Source organism: Canis lupus, chromosome 22 (genome assembly GCF_011100685.1).
Source record: "Canis lupus familiaris isolate Mischka breed German Shepherd chromosome 22, alternate assembly UU_Cfam_GSD_1.0, whole genome shotgun sequence".
Taxonomy (NCBI): Eukaryota; Metazoa; Chordata; class Mammalia; order Carnivora; family Canidae; genus Canis; species Canis lupus.
This window is the reverse complement of record NC_049243.1, coordinates 47,789,962-47,805,241: the sequence shown is the minus strand read 5'-3', so window position 1 is coordinate 47,805,241 and position 15,280 is coordinate 47,789,962. Positions and strand designations below refer to the sequence as shown.

General features: G+C 40.5%; 1 protein-coding gene and 2 long non-coding RNA genes across 15 annotated transcripts in view; 1 reads left to right on the top strand and 2 right to left on the bottom strand.

The window, feature by feature from the left end:
* MBNL2 (muscleblind like splicing regulator 2) overlaps positions 1-15,280 on the bottom strand; it is a 161,888-nt gene that overhangs the window by 84,264 nt on the left and 62,344 nt on the right. The window lies entirely within an intron of this gene.
* On the top strand, positions 2,453-10,186 carry LOC102152746. Of its 4 annotated transcripts, none has more exons than XR_005376508.1 (5): positions 2,453-2,679; positions 3,661-3,812; positions 6,023-6,197; positions 8,108-8,130; positions 9,275-10,186. It is a non-coding gene; the product is annotated as an uncharacterized LOC102152746 (long non-coding RNA). The 4 variants fall into 4 exon arrangements; XR_005376505.1 differs by lacking the exon at positions 2,453-2,679 and adding an exon at positions 2,752-2,819; XR_005376507.1 differs by lacking the exon at positions 2,453-2,679 and adding an exon at positions 2,752-2,819 and having other exon boundaries at positions 3,661-3,817.
* Positions 7,942-15,123, bottom strand: LOC119865218. Its single transcript, XR_005376509.1, has 3 exons — positions 10,560-15,123; positions 8,686-8,738; positions 7,942-8,188 (listed from the first exon to the last, which is right to left on the bottom strand). It is a non-coding gene; the product is annotated as an uncharacterized LOC119865218 (long non-coding RNA).

Sequence of the window (15,280 nt, the reverse complement as noted above, 5' to 3'; positions counted from 1 at the left end):
TTAATTCTACGTGGCAATGCACTTCTTTGTAAGCATTTAATAGTTTTCAAAGCACTGTCATTTTTGTCACATCATTTGATGCTTATGAAAATTCTATGAGCTAACAAGCAGCCTAGATATTAGCAGTGTTATCATCTCTTTGCAAATCACCTCCTTACGGTCAGCTAGCCTATCAATGGTATAGATCTGGAATCTAAAGCCAGATCTTGGGCAGCCCGTGTGGCTCAGTGTGGCTCAGCGGTTTAGCGCCACCTTCAGCCCAGGGCCTCATCCTGGAGACCCGGGATCGAGTCCCACGTCGGGTTCCCTGCATGGAGCCTGCTTCTCCCTCTGCCTGTATCTCTGCCTCTCTCTCTCTCCCTGTGTCTCCCATGAATGAATAAACAAATAAAACTCTTAAAAAAAATAAAGCCAGATCTTCAGAGTTCTTATATTTGATATACCATAAAATCCTTCATTTATCAGATCATTACACTGCTGGTCCAGGTCGGGTGCATTAAAGAATTTGGATGACATACCAGAGGACAATAGTAAATATCATTAAATTAAAATTAAAAGTAAACAAATCCATTTTTATATGTTTGACCTAGGCAAAAAAGTACACAAAAATTTTAGTATAAGTCTTTAACTTATAGTTCGTATAAGCGATTAAATAAACACCTCTCTACTTAGCCCAATTAGGCCAATCCCTACAAGGTTTAGGTAGATATAATACGTGACACAGCTTTCTTCTCTGAATAGCATAGAACTGTGTTTTCTAAATATGACTTTCCAACAGAATTAATCAGAGAACGTTTAAAAAAATGCAAATTCTTGCCCTCTCCATTGAAAATATAAACTAATAGGTCTAGGTTGGAGCCATTTTTCAGATGTGGGGTTAGATTTGTAAAAACACTTACAAAATCATAGAGTAGACTCAACTTCCCCAGTTACTGCCAGAGAGTGAGCTAGAAGTTTTGGGAGAGAGCTTTTCAGGCCACAACAGTATCATTTATTCAATTATAGCATTAAATTTATCCCAGTGACCCGAAAGAATCAGTGCATATCCAATTATGCCTAATTTATACCCTGGGATGTGCTGGTTCTGGCTCAACATAAAATCCTGGTAGAATCACAATTTAACAAGCTTGACAGGACATCAAAATTGCTATGTTGTTTCCAAACCTCATTAAATGGAAGCCTACACTTTCCTATAATGTTCAGAGGGAATATACACTATTATTATTTTTCTATTTGTTTATGTAAGGCAAATGTTCAGCAAATACTTTATCGGAAAACAATAAACAGCTAGAGGGAGTTGCTGTGAAAACAGGGCACTTACCACCCAAAACAGTGGGTGCCCAAGAGAGTAAATACTTCATTGTCCTTTGTGGTTACAGCATTTAGCAGAATGTAATATATTCTTTATGAATTTGACATGATTCAAAATATCACGGTGGCAGGCTGGGCAGACTGGAATGAATTGACAGCCACCTGGCGGAGGAGACACGCTTGGATTCAGAACCTCCCCTACATGTCCTCCATGTGCACAGTCTCTGATCACGGGCACCCTCTTATTTTCCCCTCTGGGGCCGGCACTTCTCCATCTCTTGTGCTGTCACCTGCCGTTTCTCCCGCCTGCTACGTGTGGGCAACCCTACTGCCCGGGCCCCCAGTGCCCTCCTCTTCTGACTACTTGTTTTTCCCTGAGGGGCTGGCATTAGCCTCTTGACTTCAAACCAGCATTACAGCTCCAGTCCCCAGATATTTAAGAAACTTCTACCTAAACATACACCTGCCACCTCTCCCCCGGAAAACTTCTCGTGCCCATGCCTACTCACATGTTTTTCTCCCTGATGATTTCCCCACTTCTAGGAATGGCACTGTGATTCTTCCCCATGCCTCGGACTCATGCTCAAAGCCATGTTTGACGCAGTGCAATGAGACACTGAGAGGTCTTTACTTAAACTTCCTTCTCCAGTCCCCATTCACCATTATGAAGACACCAGATTGGGAAGCACTCGAGGCACGGTTTGACTCCCCGCATTGTTACTCAGGAGCTGTAGAAGCACCTCAAATCTCTAAACCCATCTCCTCAACCACAAAATGGGTAAAATATGATCTTTTTCCACAAGTTATTATGGAGAGGGGCGCCAGGGTGGCTCAGTCGGTTAAGTGTCTGACTCTTGGTTTCGGCTCAGGTCATGATTCCAGGGTTGTGAGATCCAGCCCCGAGGCAGGCTCCACACTCAGCTCGGAATCTGCTTGAGATTCTCTCCCCAGATCATTCTCTCTGTCTCTCAAATAAATAAATAGTTTTTAAAAAATTTATTGTGGAGATTGGTGATATGACCACTGACATATGCCTGGGTGCTCACTACGTGTCCTCTCTCTCTCTTGTCTTTGATTTCCTTTTTGCTGTCAATCTGCAAGCCTTTCCTGTGAATGCCCTCTCCCTTCCTTTCAGTACTATTCCTGGAGCCATCAGACTTTGGAGCCTCATAAAGTATGGACTCCATACCAGCCTCCTGGGAGTTTCTCCATCTTCACTCTACTGACATATCTGTGCCCGCTGTATTTGGATTGAAATCCTTGGCAGCAGACTGGGCTCTGCTACCTATCAGCCAGTGGAAACATGAAATTCTCTATAAGGTTCAGTTGCTGCACCCACAAAATGGGCACAAGCTCACAGGGTTGATGGTAAGGATTAAGTGAAACAATGCTTTTTAGAACCCTGGCATAGTGCCGGGCATATATTAATATTCTAGAATTGTGGTGAGAAGAGACAATATTCTCTTTTTCACTTGCAATTAATCCTACATGCTGTTACCAGACTACAGGTTATAAACTTCAATTTTATCCTTTCATTCTGCTTAAGGAACTCTGGGGCTTTCCCCACCAGAACTCACCCCCAGCCAAAATAGCTTTAGGAGAAATTATGAATTACATCATTTAGCATTCAGGTTCTCCATAATGCAGGATCCTCCTGCCGTTATCTTTCTAATTGATTGGGATTTGCTTCTCCCATTTGACTGATTGGAATAATGAGGCCCTTCTAGAGGAAAGCTCTTCAAATAATAGCATTTGGGACTTGTCTGTGGCATGGGTCAGAGAATGAAAGAAGGGGACCTAGTGTAGGAAGAGAACTTTTGCTGAGGCTTCCAGATGAGAGGGGCTTCCTGAGGGAGAGGCAAATGTAGACATCCACAGCACCAGTGAGAGACAGCTAAGCAATCTCCAAGGCTGAGGATGTGCCAAACAATTGCTGCAGAAATCCAGAGCCATTTCAAAGGGCACAGTCTCTGAGAAAATACTGCAATACTGTCACCTCATGATGAACTGAGGAAGGGTCCAACCAGAAGAAATGTGACAGAAGTAGCAGAGTTTACTCTCGAGCCCATGTAGGTCAGGGACATGAAGACCTTGCCTGCCCTTGCCTCTAGTGACCATAAGTAATCTGGAACAATGCAGGGCTCTCATCACCATTTGCTTATAGGCTAGGGAGAGGGGGGATTTCTGCAAACTAAACCCCTTTCCTCAACTGGTTAAATTGTTAAGTTGGGCCAGTGGAGGTAGACTGACTCATAGAGCTTCTTTGTCCCAGGGCTGGGGGATAACTCAGTGCCAAGCGAAGCATGATACAGCATTTCCTACAAGTAACTCAATCTTCTTGTACCTCAGCGCTCAGGCACCAGGATGACCTCAGCCTCAGAGCATATAGAATGACATCCTACTACTGAACCAGCTCTCCTCCAGTATCTCAGCAGACCAGACTCAGATCCATCCCATTACATCGCCCCTGCTTTTCCTGCCTGAAAGATTTCTCAGACATGGTGAGGTAATTAGAAACCAGACAAATCTAGATCTATTCAGAAAATAGATAGGTCTGGACACAAATTGCAGCTATTCCACTTACTATCTCTGAGACCCTGAATTACTATATAAGATCTCTTTGCCTTGGTTTCCTTATCTATAAAATTAGGCTACCTACCTTAATGATCTGTTGTGAGGATAAGTGGAATGATGAATGCAAAATTGCCTGGCACAGTATATAGTGTATAGTAGGTGAACAACAAAGGATCACTCCGTCTTTCAAATACATCAATAGTTTTATGTCTTGACAGCCACCCTATATGCCTGGGGACCCTATTCCAGTCTCATCTCACTGAGAGGTCTTTACTTAAACTTCCTTCTCCAGTCCCCATTCACCATTATGAAGTCCTCCTTACTTTAATGGGTGTTCCACTAACTTGGGCATATCCACTGCCACTGTAACTCATCTATTTAGACACTGGTGTATTGTTTGGCCAGTGAGATAGACCTTCTGAAAGGGAAAGTTAGCGTCAACCCAAATTGTCTCTCATTACTTCAATCTCCTACTGTAGTTAGCATTGTCATTAACGCTCAATATATTTGTGCGAGGTACAGAATGAACGGGCAAATCTCAGGGCACAGACAAAGGCCAGGGGCAACCTTTCTTTTTAATAAAATTACAATCCAGTAGGTGTTGAGCATTTCGGTGGTGGCTACCGTGGATGGATAGTGGAGTAAAGATATCAGAAACGAAGAGTAAGATGAAGAGAAAGGCAATATTGCATGAGTTATGAGAGGTCAGTAGAGAGGTCAAGTGGGCTGCATTGAGCTATCACCCACTCAGAGTTGGAGAGATGAGGCAACTGACCTCCCTGCCAGCTGTCAGCAGTCATAATCTCTCCTACTCTTGTTAAACAATTCCAAGAATACTGATAAAGCAAAGATTTCCTTTGATATGCTGCCCCATCCTCACTCCCCATCCTCACTGGAGAGCAAAACTTCATGTTCCCCCTGTTTTCTATTTGTGTTATATTCTCTATATAGTGGAGGAGACAGCTAGCTGTCCACCAAAATTATCCCCTTTCACTTCCACCTTAATAATCTGTGGTTGGATATGTGGTCATCTAGCAAGGGCCTGCATTGCCAACCACCCCTGCCCCTTTGCTGTTAGGGGTAGAAGTTTGACTAAGTTTTCACCAAAAGATTGGGAGTGGAAAGAATGTGTGCTATCTCCAATTTGTGAACCTTGAGATAGTAAGTGGACTTCTTCCATATTTTCTCCTTTATTTTAAGGCTGGTTGGAACTTGGATATAGCAGTGAGCCAGCTTTGACTATGCAGACTTGAAGACTCTAAGGTTTAAAGAATTACAGAGCCATGATATGGGAGGAGCCCCAAACCTGATTGACTGTGGCGCTCCTACCACATCCTGTATGAAAGTGACATAAACCTTTTGTTCATTGGTCTGTGTCATGTGGTTAAAAGCCATATGATTTTCGGGTGTCTGCTTATGCTTAGCTGTTGCAACCCAATTGTAGCACATATAAAATATATAAAATATTATACATTATGTAATATATACAATTATGTAACATGTATCACATGTAAATATTATCTATTATATAACACGTGCTATAACATATAATATGATATTCAATACATATATAATGCATACAGTATATCCCTAAATATTGTATAGGCATATATTGTACCTATAGAAATATATCTTTTGGAATACATTTTAAATACAGATACTAATGTATAAAATATAGCAACTAGCCTTTTTTTTTTCCTACTGAACAATATATTTTGGAGATTTTTCCAAGGCAGATGTGTGTGTATTTTATATAGATGACAGACAGAAAGAGCAGTTCCACATTACTTTTTTATGTGTCACATGCATTTCATAGTAGCAGTGGCGCATAGTTTATTTAACCCTCCCTGGATGACCTTCCTAATTAGTTTTTGATTGTTTTTACTTTGCACTGTTATTAATACTACTGACATGAACACTCTAGTACATGCTTTTTTTATTCACATAATTAGGTATTTCTTTAGTATAAATATCTAGAAATGGAATGTAGACTTGAATATTATCAACATTTAAGAATATAATTTGTATTTCCAAATTGTCCTCCAACAAGTATAAGCCAATTTATATTTCCATAGTATATGAGAGTGTATCATTCTCTATAACACTGTTGATATTAGGAATCTTTAATTTTGTCCAGCTATTGGGGAAAAATAGAGAGAAAAGAATATTAGAGAAAGAACCAGAAAAATCTAGAGCTGCAATTTCATGTGATAAACTACCCAATGCCTTGATGATCACACTTCATGAAACTGAGTCACTTGGACTATTCTGATGATCACAACAGATTGCTGCCTTTCTCCCAAACCAACCAGGTTTGTGACAAGTTAGGCACTTCACTACACTCTTGTACTTGAGATTACAGTCTGCCCACACATGCCTGGTTACCATAATGACCTTCATTATGAGGATGAGTCATAATGCATCAGTGAGTTTGTCTTTACATGTTAATAATATAAATAAATTCTGTTGAGGAGACTAAGTTGTGTTGTCCCAGGAGTTGAAGCCCACCGCAAGTGCAACCCCTTCTTTTTTATTTTATTTTTTATTGTAAATATTTTTATTTATTTACTTGAGAGAGAAAGAGAGAGAGAGAGAGACAGAGGGAGAGGGAAAAGCAGACCCCCTGAGCCCAATGAGGGGCTCCATCCCAGGACCCTGGGATCATGACCTGAGCCAAAGGCAGACATTTGATCAACTGAGCCACCCAGGTGCCCCCAGACAACCCCTTCTGGCCTGTGTATTCCTCTATGGTTTTCCCAGCACCAGCAGTAGGAATAAAGCTTTTCCATTTCTGTTCCCCCCAAAATTATTTTTTAGGAAAGTTGATAATTGAAATTATTAACAGGTATGACCTAAATATTTACCAATATATGCTATTGTGCTAAGTCCTTGAAATAAAACCATATTGGTGAATGACAGATGGAAAAGTATCTCTGAAATTCAAGCAGGCCTGAGATAATTAGAGAATGATTGTACAGAAGCAACTTGACTGGTGTGACGTAAACGAAAGAAGAACATGGGTTGATGTGAGGTCAAGTCCTAAATGGTTCCAGTTTATGTGTGATTTTGCATAAAATACTGAATTGTGCTAAGTCCCAGTTTTCTTGTCTTTTAGAGGTGGCATATTTATTGAGCACCTGCCATGTGCCAGCCTCCATTCTAGGTGCTTGGCATATGGAAGAAAGCAAGATGAGGGTTTTTAAAAAAGATTTTATTTATTTATTCATGAGAAACAGAGATAGAGAGGCAGAGACACAGGCAGAGGGAGAAGCAGGCTCCCTGCAGGGAGCCTGATGCGGAACTCGATCCCAGGACCTCAGGATCACAACCTGAGCCAAAGGTGGACACTCAACCACTGAGCTACCCAGGTGCCAGCAAAATGAGGTTCTTGCCCTCAAGGAATTTATGTTCTCGGGGTGGGAGAGAAGGAGAGGCAGACACCAAGCAAATAGAAGCACTGATGTCTTCATTGGTTCAGGAAATAGTTACCGAGCTCATACTTTGTGCCAAAGACCCTTCCAGGACTTGTTTTAAGAATCCTGCCTTCCATGGGGATCCCTAGGTGGCTCAGCAGTTTAGCACCAGCCTTTGGCCCAGGGTGTGATCCTGGAGTCCTGGGACTGAGTCCCACATCAGGGTCCCTGCATGGAGTCTGCTTTTCCCTCTGCCTATGTCTCTGCCTCTCTCTCTCTCTCTGTGGCTCTCATTAATAAAAAAAATAAAAATAAATTAAAAAAAAATCTTAAAAGAAAAAAAAAAAAAAGAATCCTGCCTTCCAGGACCGTTTTTAAAATTACATGTAACACCCAGACAATGGCTGGTACAGTTGACAATGTGTAGATATGCTCAAGAAATGGCAGCCATGATGATGATGATGATGATAATGATTTTTCTCTCATTTGTCTCTTTTCCTTTCTTTTTTTTTAAAGATTTTATTTATTTATTCATGGGACACACACACAGAGAAGCAGAGACCTAGACAGAGGGAGAAGCAGGCTCCCTGTGGGGAGCCCAATGTGGGACTCCATCCCAGGACCCCGGGATCACAGCCTGAGCCAAAGGCAGACAGATGCTCAACTGCTGAGCCACCCAGGCATCCCTGTCTCTTCTCCTTTCAAGGAACATTTTGTTTATCCATTTTTTAAAAATTCTTGAATGTTGTGTATGTATTTATTGCTGCTCTTTTTTACAAGTTAACATTTTGTCTTAATTCTTGTTTTAGGCAGTTATTTCTTCTTTGGAATGGTGAGTAGAGCCACAGTCATAACTTCACCTGCAACTCCATACGGACCTCTGGGAATCCCTGTGGGAGAATGAATAGTCAGACTCCTTCTTTGACCTGCAGCAGGGCCTTTAAGCAGAGCTTATTCTTTATTGTTCCATAATGGTGCAAGGAATGGTCCTCACAGGGTCTGCTCTTTACTCAAATAACCATCCAATAGGAAGACATGGAAGGTGGATACTAATGGAACCAGGCAAAAGGGCAGAGATGGGATGACTAAGAATACAGGTGGCCTCACAGAATTAGAGAAGAAAGACTCAGAGATGGTGTGTTCCACCCTCTTACCCCCTACCACCACCTCTTTTTCCTAGTCAAGTCTGATGAGAAGTTTCCCTGATCTCCTTCAACCCCCAGTCTGAATTGGCTAGCTCCCAGGATACTTCCAGAGCATATACCCTGGAACTTTCCATGCTCCTGGGCACACAGATACTCTTCCTAGTACTTATCATACCATGTGACAGTTGCCTGATACTCATTTCTGACTTCATCCCACCCTCACCCATCAAACTATCACCAACCTGAAATCAGGATGACATCTTCACTGCTATATTCTCCATGCCAAAGACAGTACCTGAGATATATCAAGCTTCAGTAAATTTGTTTGATGAATGAATTAGGCAGAGACAGACAAAGTAGAAAAGTTAATAAGTCAAAGGCCTAGAGGTAAAGCCCAGGTACAAAATGAATCTCCACAAAGAGTGAAAAGCAACATAGACCTTCAAATAGTGAGTCTTATTCAACAGGGATGTTAGGCAGAAAAGCCTAAGAGAAATTTGGAAAAAGGCAGGGCCACAGAGAAGACCTCCAGGGTGGGATAACCTCTCCCATCAGAGGAGGTAAAGTTGGACTCTTGCCTTCTGAAGTCCACTTGTTTCTTCAGTCTATGTTCCGCCATTTAAATGGACCTACTGATTAAATGGCAATAAGTCAGGTTCATGTCATGCTTTATCTATCAAGGCTTTTTTAGTCACATGGAGTCAGACTTGATATTTGAGGCCAAAGATCTAGAGATCTTCTGTGGGTCTAGGCTTCTTCATTTTCTAATATATACAGTGAAATACTCAAATAGAACATCTCAACTAAAAATAGTCTTTTTTCTCTTTTCAGCACCGATTGAAACTACCTGCAAATTTAAATGATAAAGAAAATTGATGGCATCATCTTTACTATCTTATTAAACCATACTTCTATTACTGATGATTCACTAGAGTGCCAAGAATAGGTATACTGAAAACTTCTATAGCATATTAATGTGTTAAGCATCACACCACATTTAGTTCCTGATATAATTTTGAGTTTCCTCTGGGGGAAAAAACAGTTCTTCTGTATTCCTTTTATAAAAAAACCACCTTGAAAAAGCTTTCAGATACTCAAAAATGTGAATCTTGCTCTACCCCCTTGTGTATATCTGATTTAAAGGTTAATAAGTAATTAGGAAGAACACTCATCCAAAAATTACCAATTAATATACCATCATTTTCATTAAAAGTGCTATTAATTATATTGTTGTACAAATGTCCTGGACTGGCTCATAAAAAGTTACCTAAAGCAATTCTAAATCTTTTGGGGAGAAAGAGAAATTAATCAAAATCAATCACTTTTTTAAATTATGATTTGGGTTTGAGAAGTCAAACAAAAGAGGGTGTTCAAATCAAAAAGCAACCGGAGACCAGCCTTGAAAATTTCCTGAGAAGACAAAAATCTGGCTAGTCATACAAACGAAGTTTAATTTATCTTATTTTGCAAGGTTAACTTGACCTGGATCATTTCTTGCTTATGTCTCCGAACCTCAAAAGCAAAACGTGAACTGTCTCCCAGTGTTGATGGGAGGTAACCATGGACAAGTTCTCTATGATTTAAGAAAATGCTAGTACTATAACCAGTCACTGTGAATAATAAACCACTTGCTTATGACGTAAGCTGCTTTACAGCAAGGCACCCCTGAGCCTCACTCCCTGTCTTGGTCTGAGTTCTCCCAGTTTGCAAACTGTCTTTTTGGTTGCATGTACAATAAACTTACACTCATTACTACATTGGTGATTCGCTGGTTTTACTTCTGTTATTCATGAACTTTTGACAAGGGGAAATGAATGTCCCCATTATTTAGTGTAGATAGAACCTGACATTGACAGTGTTGCATGGTTTATTTTATGTACCCAGTCATTAACACTAAGAAAAGCTACCTAATAAGATATCTTGGCAGATGTTTAATGTGGAAGTTTGACAAATAGCAGCTCTTCGGGTCTTATAATGTAAAGCAGCCCTTTATAAGTGAGATCAAACCTTGGAACTCTCCCCATATATTTTGTCAGTTTCTAGGGACTGTGATTGGAAAGTTATGATGAAAGTCTCTTATATATATGTTGCTCTATACTTAAACTTTATTCTATACCTTAAATGCTGGTCTAAGTCCCTTAGTAGAAATCCACAGAATCCTGAAGTTGGAGAGTTCATGATTAAAGTTGTACCATCACTCTAAGGACCCCACTAGATTAATCCCACTTAATAGTTTTACAGATCTCCAAATTATTCTGTTCTCTCCCTCTTATCCTGTTGCCTCCTGTATGGGCCAAACATCTATTTCTCCTGTGTGCATTTGGTCTAGGCTAGGCAGCTGGCTAGTGTTTGGTAAAGATTAGAACTGTGTAAAGTTGTAGCTCAGCACCATTTTGATGTAATAAACTATAACAGGAATACTTATCATCAATGAAATGAACCAAGTGTGGTATTAGGAACTATACAATCAACCCAGACACAAACCAATGATTTTCCATTGCGTCATAGATATTTACTGGTTGCCAGGCAACTAAATATTCCACCACTGACATCAGGGAAAATTCCTCTTGCTAAGCTTGGATTGGCCATTTTAGTAATTAGTTCTGCATGAGCCAGCCTCTTAAACTCCTGGCGTGGAACTTTTTAAAGGAGACAATACAAATCCCAAGCTTGCATTATTTGAACAGTTCTTGAGATGGGAACTCACCCTCCAGGCATGTTCATATATTTCTTACTCATCTTGAACAAACATCTGTCTTCATTCTTTCCATGGAGCTAGCTTACCTCTTTTTCATCATTCCAACTGTGAATATTTGGAGAGAGCTATCATGTTTTATCTGAATCTTCCTTTCTTCAGAGTAAACATCCCCAGTTCATTTGCTTATTCATCCCTATGGCTTCACATCCTGGTTCCTCTCCCCTCCCAGTGGTGCCCATGGCAATAACTGGTATGGCTTGCTATTGTTTTATAGTTTACACTTATGGTTAATCACGTGTAGGCTGTTGTGCTGTTGGATATTTCAGTTAAAACTGGCATAGGAATAAGAAGTCAAAGGGTAGGGGACATAGGCCTGATCTTTTTTATCCTGATTTGGAAAATGCTACCTGGAGACACCATATTTTTGTGCCTTATTGGAACCTTGGAAGACAAATGGAAACTTTAAGTAATACTTTCAGGGATGCTTACTAGGTCTATGCAGTGTGAGAACAAATGGCTTCCGGGTGTGATGACATCATCTAGAGTAATATTTTCTAAATTTGGCCATGCATATGAATCACTGGCGAGCTTCTAAAAATACAGATTCCTGGTATCTATACTCAGACTTACTGACTAGATGCCTCCAGAAGTCCCCGAGGAAAAATGTATGGAAGCCACAGATATAGGGTATCCAAAATGAAGGTCAGTCATTCCTTTTTATTTTTTTTTTAATTTTATTTTTTATTTTTATTTATTTTTTTATTATTTATTTATTTATTTTTTTTTTTTTTTCAGTCATTCCTTTGAGCTGATCTCTACCTAGCCCGGAAAGCTCTTCTTCATAACATGTTTTGGTCGCCTCTTGCAGACCATATGTCTCTTTCCTAAAACAGTCACTTTCAAAAAATTAGTGCCAAATAGTTTAGTATTTGGTTGTTAATTCTGCATGGCTATTTGTCTCCTCGGTTATTTTATAAAACCCATGAGAGCCCGAACTATGTCTTACAGGTCCATGTCTCTTGAGGAATATGGTGCAATATTGGACAGCCAAGGATTGGTGGGTGAGGGATTTGGGGGGCAGTGGAAGAAGCTAAGAGACAAAAGGGAGACAGAGGCACAGGAGGCCAGCTAGAAAAGTTTAAGATTAAGGAAATTAAAGAAGATTTTCTTTTAAAAGAAGTTTCTTCTGCATTGTACTTGTGGCCTGTTACCAGATAGAAGTGATAGAGTTCATGGAGAATGTTGGTCTCTCGCTCAAATTGAGCCTGGTCTTTGGAGACACCAGGCAGTGATCCATAAGACTATGTTTTATCAACATGGCCAGGAGGTCTAACTAACTGAATCCTCTCTCTTCCGGTGCAATTCTTCCATCTGACAAAGTCTACCGTGAGGACACTGCAGACCCCTGATAAAAGTTCCAAAATAAGCATGAAGGGGTCCCTTGGATGGTCACACGGGCTTTTTTAAAAAAATATCAAAGACACATGGAATTTTAAAAGTAATTCAATAATGGATGATGGAAAGACTCTCAAATGATCTTGAGGACCAGCCTCCTCCTGCAACTCCTTCTCTAGGCAGAGCGGCCATTTCAACAGGCAAATGGGAACATGTCATCCTCTTGTGTCAATCCTAGTCCTGAGCAGAGGACTCAAACTCCTACAGGATTTCTCTTACTCACTGTCTTGGGGGTACCCTCTCCCAATGGACTGATCAAGCTCTAGTCACCCTGTGCCCTGTCTTCAGAAAGAGGCAAGTACTTATCTCCAGGCTTCAGGGCTCCTCCCTCTCCACATGGTTGCCTCCTCCTCGTCCCTCAGGTCTCTGTTCAGAAAGCGGCTCCTTGAAGAAAGCATCCCAGGCCACCTTTTCTGTTTACATTCTTCCCCGATCATACTGGTTTCTATCCCAGTTTATTTCCAGCTTAGGATTTCTCATGGCTTGAACGTAACTAAATATTTGGGGGTGGTGGGGGTGGGAGGTACTGTTTTTAACGATTTGCTTTCTGTCACTCTCACTAGAACAAAAACCCCATGAGGTCAAGAAACTGTGCTGCTCTTATAACAAGCTGCATTGCCAGTGCCTGGCCCAATGCCTGTCACTCTGTGGGCACTCAGTATTTCCTGAATGAATAGCAGTCTTGATAAGTTGTGATTATTTGATTAGTTTGTTGACTTGTCTCTTGTTTCCTCTACTCGACTGTGAGTTCCAGGGGGGAACTTGTGTCTTGTTTAGGCACCAAACATAGTGCTCAGCACTTAGTGGGGGCCCAATAACAGCTTTAGAATAAATCAATGGACAAAGATATTCGAATTCTCTAGGAAATGAAACTTCGTTCTCTGCGGCTTTACATACCAGGCAGAACATCTGGATCTGCCAGGATTCTTCATTAAGAATTCTGCTATCCCCATATTTTCCCGCGATCACCATTCCTGTTAACAACCAAGCACCCGACGGGAGCAGAAGAGAAGCGATGTGAATTAAATTTCTCAAATGAAGCTGCTGATGATTAATTTTACATCCTGAGCATCTGGGTCAGTGCTTCATTTTATGGCAGGTGTGGAAATAATATCTTTGGTGTCATTATTAATGATTTTACTGAGGGCTGGGAGCACTTGAAATGTTCTTTTGAATGAGATTTGAGATGTGGACCAGACAGGTATTTTTTAAAAAACCAATATATAATGTATCCTACTTTGCAACAAGCATGCTTTTATATTAAGATGGTCACGAATGTACCTTAGTATCCATATCACTTATTCAGTCGAAAACTAAAAGCGATGATTTTTTAACAATACAAAATGTCACTTAAATGACAGTAGACTAAGTGACACATAAACATGCCTCAAGGTGAAATAGTCATTTTGTTTTCCTTTAACTGGGTCAAAACCTTTGAGTCACTTTCCCTTCCTCCTTCTCTTGGCAATATCTCACCTTTGAAGGGGCTTACCATTCATTACCCATACCGTTACCACCAGCTCGGTCATAAGAAAATACTCTCATTAGACATATCCCCAAAATGCTGGTGGGTCAGGCAGGATGGCCAGGTAAGGTTGGTCACAAACAAATATGTTAACATTCACTCCCTGAATCCCAAAGGTGGGTGCTGGGGGTGGGTAAGATTTGTCCTCCGTCAATTTTATTCTTCTTTTTTTTTATTTTTATTTTTTAATTTTATTCTTCTTGATCATGATGGTGCTGAGAAAGAGTAATACAAACTAGACTGTAATCTTTGAGCCAAAGGAAATTGAACTAAACCAAGTGGAAAGAATATACTACTTCGTATTAGCAGGTCAGTTCATTAGGAAATTATAAAACAGGTGCAGCCTGTCATTGGGGAAACCCCCCAAGAAGAGCCCTGGTCTCCCCAGCCCCAGAAATGAGTCCCCTTTTCTGGTGTAGAGCCTCACACTGGATGTCTACTGCCTCTGGCTCCTTGGGGACTTGCTCCCGCACACTGAAACAGACATGTTCTGGGTCTGTTCTAGGTTTCAAAGTCTCCATGAGGCTTGAGCAACCCCCACCCCTCCACCCCACCAATGAAAATTTGCTTATTCAATGGATCAATCTGTCCTCCAAAAAGGCCTGAGGAACTTCTGGGTTCCTTTCCGGTAACATGTGGACTTACCAGTGACTTACTAATGCCAAAGCCTTTCTTGTGTGCATGACTCAAACCAGTGAGTCAGATGGTGGGGATTTCAGGCCAGAGAGTATGGATGAGCAGGTCCCTATCTTTGAATTTTATGGAGTAGTAATAATTCCTAAGAAGTATGGGAAACTGGCACAGAGTTGCCCACTTTTTCTTTTGCTGAGTAAGGACATTAAGGAAAAAAGAACAATAAAACTCATCTGTTAAGAAAACCTCTTTAGACACAAAAGGAATATTATGATAGTAAAAAAAAAGAAAAGAAGAAGAGACAATCTCTGAATAAAAAAAATAGACTTTGAATTGAAAGAATTTCCCTTTATGAAAAAAAAAAGTATTTTTATACAGTTTCAGTTCTTCAAGATGAATAAATTCTAGAATGGTGCAGTACAACAACTTGTCTGTAGATAACAACATTGTGTCATGCCTTTAAAAATTTGTTAAGAGGGTGATCTCCTGTTGTATGTTCTTACCACAATAAAAAATGAAACAAAAC